Source organism: Gopherus flavomarginatus, chromosome 23 (genome assembly GCF_025201925.1).
Source record: "Gopherus flavomarginatus isolate rGopFla2 chromosome 23, rGopFla2.mat.asm, whole genome shotgun sequence".
Lineage (NCBI taxonomy): Eukaryota > Metazoa > Chordata > Testudines > Testudinidae > Gopherus > Gopherus flavomarginatus.
Window position 1 is genome coordinate 11,234,667 of NC_066639.1, and position 6,642 is coordinate 11,241,308.

A 6,642-nucleotide genomic window follows, 5' to 3' on the forward strand; every position below is an offset into this window, starting at 1 on the left:
CTGCCCCAGCGCAGATCTCCCACCCCGCCCACACCCAAACTCCCTCCCAGAGGCCACCACCGCCTCCCTGCACCCCAACTCCCTGCCCCAGCCCAGAGCCCACACCCAAACTCCCTCCCAGAGCCCGCACCCCCTCCAGCACCCAAACTCACTCCCACAGGCTGCCACCGTCTCCCCCCACCCCCTGTCCATCCCAGAGCCTGCACCTCATGTACCCAAACTCCCTCCCAGAGCTCTAGGAGGGCGGGGGGGAGCGAGGAAGGAAGGGCAGAACTTGGACCCGTTCTGGGCATCACCAAAATTTATATAAACCTGGTGACGCTGAGCTGGAGCCCTAGTCACTGCACATCTCTCTCCTTACAGGGGGGGACTCTATGGGGCAGGGCGCTGCTGGGGGTTTATTCCTTCCTTTCATGGCTGTGGAAGGGTGAACAGGGAGAGAATTTGCTCCTCTGTTCTCTGCGGGGCACACAGGCAGCGGGGTTATTTCCAGGGCTGTAACAAACACAAGCTAGCAGAGGGGGGGAAGGGATTTCCCGCAGGATCTATTCCCAGGGCAGCTCCCAAGCTGTGCCCTGGCGAGCGGTGCCCAGGGGATTTAGAGGCTTTAGAGGCAGGGGATTGACACGTGCTAGATCCCACCTCCAGCGCTGAACTGACACGTGCTCACTGCACTCTCAGCCGGGGGCTCCTTAGTCTGATGGTTCAGCAGCACCAGCCCCTGCCCCTGCTTTTCCCCTGGGGAGCCCCAGCCCCTCTCCTGCCCCCTCCGGGCTGAGGCTGGTCCCCGCGTGTCCAACCCCCCTGCGTGGGGCCCGGGGGGCAGGGCCAGGCCCGGGGAGGAGCCGCCCCTTCCTGTCCCCCCGGCCCGGCCCCCGCCTCTTTGTACCGGCAGCGGGGCCATGGCCGGGCCAGGAGCCGCGCGGGGCGGGCAGGGCAGGGCAGGGCCGAGGGGGAACACGCGTGGGTCGGACACGCTCTTGCCGGGAGGGGCCAGACCCGGCTCCCTGGTTCGCCCCCTGCCGGGTGGGGGGTCCCCGAGCTCCTCGCGGCAGGAGCGGGGCTGCGGGGGGTGAGTGTCCGTCCCGGGCGGGGCCGGGAGCTGCAGGAGGGGCCGGAGCGCGGCTCGGCTGCAGAGCTCGGAGCCCAGGCTGGGCCCGGGAGCGAGGGGACGGGGAGCCGGGGGGTGGATCTGGGGTGTCAGAGCCGAGCGGAGGGAGCGGCTGGGGCTGGGGGGAGCTGGGAGTTTGGGGTGTGCTGGGGGGTCAGGGCTGGGAGGGAGCTAGGAGTTTGGGGTGCGCTGGGGGGGTCAGGGCTGGGAGGGAGCTGGGAGTTTGGGGTGCGCTGGGGGGGTCAGGGCTGGGGGGGGGAGCTGGGAGTTTGGGGTGCGCTGGGGGGGTCAGGGCTGGGGGGAGCTGGGAGTCTGGGGTGCGCTGGGGGTCAGGGCTGGGGGGGAGCTGGGAGTTTGGGGTGCGCTGGGCGGGTCAGGGCTGGGGGGAGCTGGGAGTTTGGGGTGCGCTGGGGGGGTCAGGACTGGGGGGAGCTGGGAGTTTGGGGTGCGCTGGGGGGGTCAGGGCTGAGGGGAGCTGGGAGTTTGGGGTGCGCTGGGGGGGTCAGGGCTGGGGGGAGCTGGGAGTTTGGGGTGCGCTGCGGGGGTCAGGGCTGGGGGGAGCTGGGAGTTTGGGGTGCGCTGCGGGGGTCAGGGCTGGGGGGAGCTGGGAGTTTGGGGTGCGCTGGGGGTCAAGGCTGGGGGGGAGCTGGGAGTTTGGGGTGCGCTGGGGGGGTCAGGGCTGGGGGAGCTGGGAGTTTGGGGTGCGCTGGGGGGTCAGGGCTGGGGGAGCTGGGAGTTTGGGGTGCGCTGGGGGGAGCTGGGAGTTTGGGGTGCGCTGGGGGGGTCAGGGCTGGGGGGAGCTGGGAGTTTGGGGTGCGCTGGGGGTCAGGGCTGGGGGGAGCTGGGAGTTTGGGGTGCGCTGAGGGGTCAGGACTGGGGGGAGCTGGGAGTTTGGGGTGCGCTGGGGGGGTCAGGACTGGGGGGAGCTGGGAGTTTGGGGTGCAGTGGGGGATCAGGGCTGGGGATTGGCGGCTATTTAGAGGTCACAAGCCCTCCCAGCGCTGCCGCTGTATTAAACCGCTCCCCGGGAAAAGGTGGGGGGGCCCGGTCTCTCAGCAGGGGGAAAAGAAGGAGGGGCGGGGAGACGGTCTGCCTGGCCCCGGGGCAGGCTGGGAGATGTAGTTCCTGACTCCCTGGACCGGAAGTGACGTTGGGTGGGTGAGAACAAGCCGAGTTGCAAACGCGCGCGGGCCGCTCCGGCTCTGCCTGGATCGCGCGGGGCCGTTGGAGCCTCTCCCGGGGCCGGAGAAGGGTTTGTGCCGTGGGGGCTCTGGGCATGCGCAGATCGGGGAGGGGGAGAGTCCCGCATTAACTCCCCGTGGGGCCGGGCGGGGGCTGGGAAAGGGGCGGGGGGGAAATGTCTGTGCAGCCCGGACATGGCGGGGGGGGGAGAAGAGCAGGTGACCCCTGAGGAGCAGGGAGAAAGGGGGGGGCTGAGATCCCCTCGGATTTACCGCTGCCCCCCCCGTGGGGACCCCCCTCCTCTCCCGTCCTGCCCCCTTTCTCCCTAGAGAGCAACGAGCAGCACCCAGGGTGACCCCCCCTCCCCCAACCCCTGAGAAGTTCCCTGTTCCCCTCCCCCCATTGTGCCCCATATTCTCTGCCCTTCGCCAATGGCCAGTTCAGGTCTCAGGTTTGGGGTGTTTCCCCCATTTTCACCCGCAGGGATTTGTCCTTGTGTGGGTGGGAAATGGTTCCCCCGAGTGATTTCTGAATTGGGCAGAGGCTGGGGGGCCCCTGAGACAGGGACACCTCTGGGCTGGGCTGGGGGGGCCCCTCTCTGCTGGCAACAGGGCGTGGGAAGGGCCAGGAAGGGGAGGGAGGAGCAAGTGTCCCCCATGGAGAGGGCCCAGCCCCAGGTTTCCCAGTCCAGCTACTCCTCCCCTCCGCCACCTGCCCAACCCAGCAGCCCCCCCCCTTGCCTGCTAGTCAAATTCCTAGACCCCACTTCCAGCCCCTCCCCACAACTAGTGAACTTCTGACTCCAGCCCCGCTCCTTTCCCCTGTGAAAGCCGCACCACCCGGGGGTCTGCTGGCCAGGTGAATGTGTGACCAGAAGAATCCTTCCTTTTCTGTTGTTGATTAAATAACCCTGTATAAACACCTCCAATTTCCCGTCTTTTCTCTTGAACTGTTGAATGGTGACATAAAATCTCCCCACATGTTGGTGTTTTTCTCTTATATTGGCAAATATTTAGTTTGTGCCCCATTTTCTCCTCTGTTCTGAAATACTGATATTGAATTCTTGAAAATCTTCCCGCTTTTCTCTCCAGGTGTGTGACTGAGATCAGGGCTCTTATCTTACAGAGCATGGCTCAGCCCTGGCCTGAGATGAGGTCCCTCAGTGCCGTGCCCTGCACAAACCTTGACCAAGTTTGGGGCCCTGGTGGTGCCAGGGACTGCACAGACCCCTACAGAGAACAGGGACCTTGTGCTGGGTGCTACAGTGACCCTGACTGAGCTCCGGGCCCCTGTTATTTCAGGCCCTGCATCAACACCATGTGAAATCAGGCTCCCATTGTGCCTTGCGCTGCAGAGACAGCAAACAAAATCAGGGACCTTGTTCCTGGAGCTGCAGAGACCCCAAGTGAGATCTGGGCCCTGTTCTGCCAGGTGCTGCAGAGACCCCAACAGAGGTCCGACTCCACTGTTGTCACAGGTGCTGTGGAGACCCGAAGTGAGATCTGCGCCTCTGCTGTGCTGGGCACTGCAGAGACCCCATCTGACATCAGGCCCCCCATTGTGCCAGGTAAAACTGAGACCTGGACGGAAATCACTGCCCCCCTCCCCCCCCCTTGTGCTGGGCAGCGCACAACTGGCCCAGATTTCTGCCTCCATTGTGCTGGGCGCTTCAGAGACCTCGACTGAGATCTGTGTCCCCATTGGGCCTGGAACTGCACTGACCCTGACCCAGATCACGCCCCACCCCTGTACTGGGCACTGCACTGCACAGACCCTGACAGATCCTGCCTCCACATTTTTCCAGATGCTCCAGGGACCCTAAACAAAATCAGGGATCCTGTGATGCTGGGAGTTGCAAAGTCCCCGACTGAGGTCAGGCCCCCTGTTGTGCAGGGCTCCTACACAGACACCAAGATCAGGGTTCCCATTGTGACTGGTGCTGAAAAGACAGCAAGGGTATCTCTATCCTACTGTTAAAACCCCCCAGCTGGCCCATGTCAGGTGACTCAGGTCAACACCGCAATTAAACAGCCCCACAGCCTGAGCCATGTGAGCCCCAGTTAGCTGGCACAGGCCAGCCGCTGGTGTCTAACAAGTTTGCATGGAGAATTTGGGCAAAACTGGGAACTGAATCCAAATTGTTTCAATTCTTACCACTCCCCTTAACCAAAAGCCCAGCGTGTGTGTGCAGCATTGTTTTGATCTGTGTTTGCCTTGCGTTGCCTTACAAGGGAGGCTGTGGAATTTCCTTCACTGAAGGTTTTTAAGACCAGGTTAGAGATTCACCAGTCTGGGAATGTCTAGGGATATTTGGTTCTGCCTCAGCACAGGAGGCTGGAGTAGACGCCCTCTCAAGATCCCTTCCAGGCCTGCATTGAAATAATTCTCTTTTGTGCTGTGTCTTGTTCTACACTGAGCTGTTTTGCATGGTGCCATTTGGAACTGTGATCGCACCATGTTGTGTAGCAGTTTTATGGTGCATTGTTTTGCCCCAGCTTGTTTGGTGCCTGTGCTGTGTTGGTTTGAGTTGAGCTATTTTCCATTGTGTTCTTTGTCCTAGGATGTCATTGTTTGCATCGTGTTGCTTTCTTTTCCTTTGTATTGTCATTTTATGCTGTGGAGTGTAGGCTGTTCCCCTCCCAAAAAAAATTGCCTGACGTTATGTTGTGGTGGGTTTTATTTTGTATGTTGTGTTTTTATATGTATATATTGCATAGCATCCTAGAAACGTAGTGCTGGACAGGACGTCAAGATGTCATCAAGTCCAGCAGTCTCTGCTGAGGCAGGACCAAGTATATGTTGATTCTCTGACAGAAGTTTGTCCTACTTGTTCTTAAAAACTTCCAGGGAAAGAGACTCCACAGTGCCCCTTGTAAGACTATTCCAGAGATGAACTACCTCAGCTCTGGTGACACCCACACAGATTTTAGTGGTGAGCAGCTGTGGAGAGAGAGGAGACCCCAGTGAGTGGGCAGCTGGGTAAAAAGAGTAAAGTTTGGAGAAGAAACATTGACATGTCCAAGGTCACCCAGGCTGTCTGTGATGGAGCTAGAAATAGGTTCTAGTGCCACCATACTGCTGTTTCTGAAGGTCTCTGCCACACTGATGTTTTAGGCACTTGTAAATTCTGTCTGTACTAAGGGTTTGCACATTAGTGCACTGTGATTGGTACTGGTGCACCATGTCCCAGTTTGAAGGTTTGAGGTGGTGGGAGTGGGGGGGAATGACCTCACAGAGGCCGGGGTCTGGCTGACCAGTGCAGCTGGTAAGGGAGGGGCAGCAGTGAGTGCTGGAGGTATGAACCAGGGGCACAGCCCACAGGGCTGGACACTGACTTCTCCTGACTCAGGGGACACCCCCCCCCAGCGAGGTGGTTTGTCCATGGATGCAGAGGCTGTCTTGGCAGGGCAGCTCAGCTACAGTCCCTGCACAACTCTTCCTGCAGCCTAATACAGTGTGCTGTGGGGACCTTTCCAAGCTGCGGGTGACAGGGCTCTGGAGTTAACAGGGTCTGTTCCTGGCTCTGTCACTGGCCTGTTTAGTGACCGTGGGGAAGTCACAGCCCCTCTCTCTGTAACACTGTCTCCAGTGACTCGAGAGCACGAGCACCAGCCTCAGGCAGAGTGGTTAGAAGCAGGGCACAAACCCCAAATTGGGTGTGAGGTCTGTATGGAGATTTCACCAACCAAGTATCCAGCGTAAACGCTTCAGGCTCTGTAACAGCATTAACATGGAATCACAGACACTCCTATTGCGTGATCCCATATATCTTGCCACGCAGGTGAGCTCAGCTTCATGACAGATGGTCCCTTACTCCAGGGGTTCTCAACCTTTTTCTTTCTGAATCCCCAATGATGGAGATTCCACAACCTCCCTAGGCAAATTATTCCAGTGCTTAACCGCCCTGACAGTTAGGGAGTTTTTCCTAATGTGCAGCCTGAACCTCCCTTGCTGCAATTTAAGCCCATTGCTTTTTGTCCTGTCTGCAGAGGTTAAGAAGAGCAATTTTTCTCCCTCCTCCTTGAAATGACCTTTTATGTACTTGAAAGCTGATCATGTCCCCTTTCAATCTTCTCTTCTCCAGACTAAACAAACACAATTTTTTCTGTCTTCCCTCATAGGTCGTGTTCTCTAGACCTTTAATCATTTTTGTTGCTCTTCTCTGGATTTTCTCCATTTTGTCTACATCTTTCCTGAAATGTAGCCCCCAGAACTGGACACACTACTCCAGTTGAGGCCTAATCAGTGCGGAGTAGAGCGGAAGAATTACTTCTCGTGTCTTGCAAACAATACTGCTGCTAATACATCTCAGAATTATACTTGCGATTTTTTTGCAACAGTGTAACATT

At 58.8% G+C, this 6,642-nt stretch overlaps 1 protein-coding gene across 1 annotated transcript in view; it reads right to left on the bottom strand.

The window, feature by feature from the left end:
- LOC127039738 (gastrula zinc finger protein XlCGF57.1-like) overlaps window positions 1-6,642 on the bottom strand; it is a 188,901-nt gene that overhangs the window by 32,666 nt on the left and 149,593 nt on the right. The gene's annotated exons all lie outside the window — the stretch shown is intronic.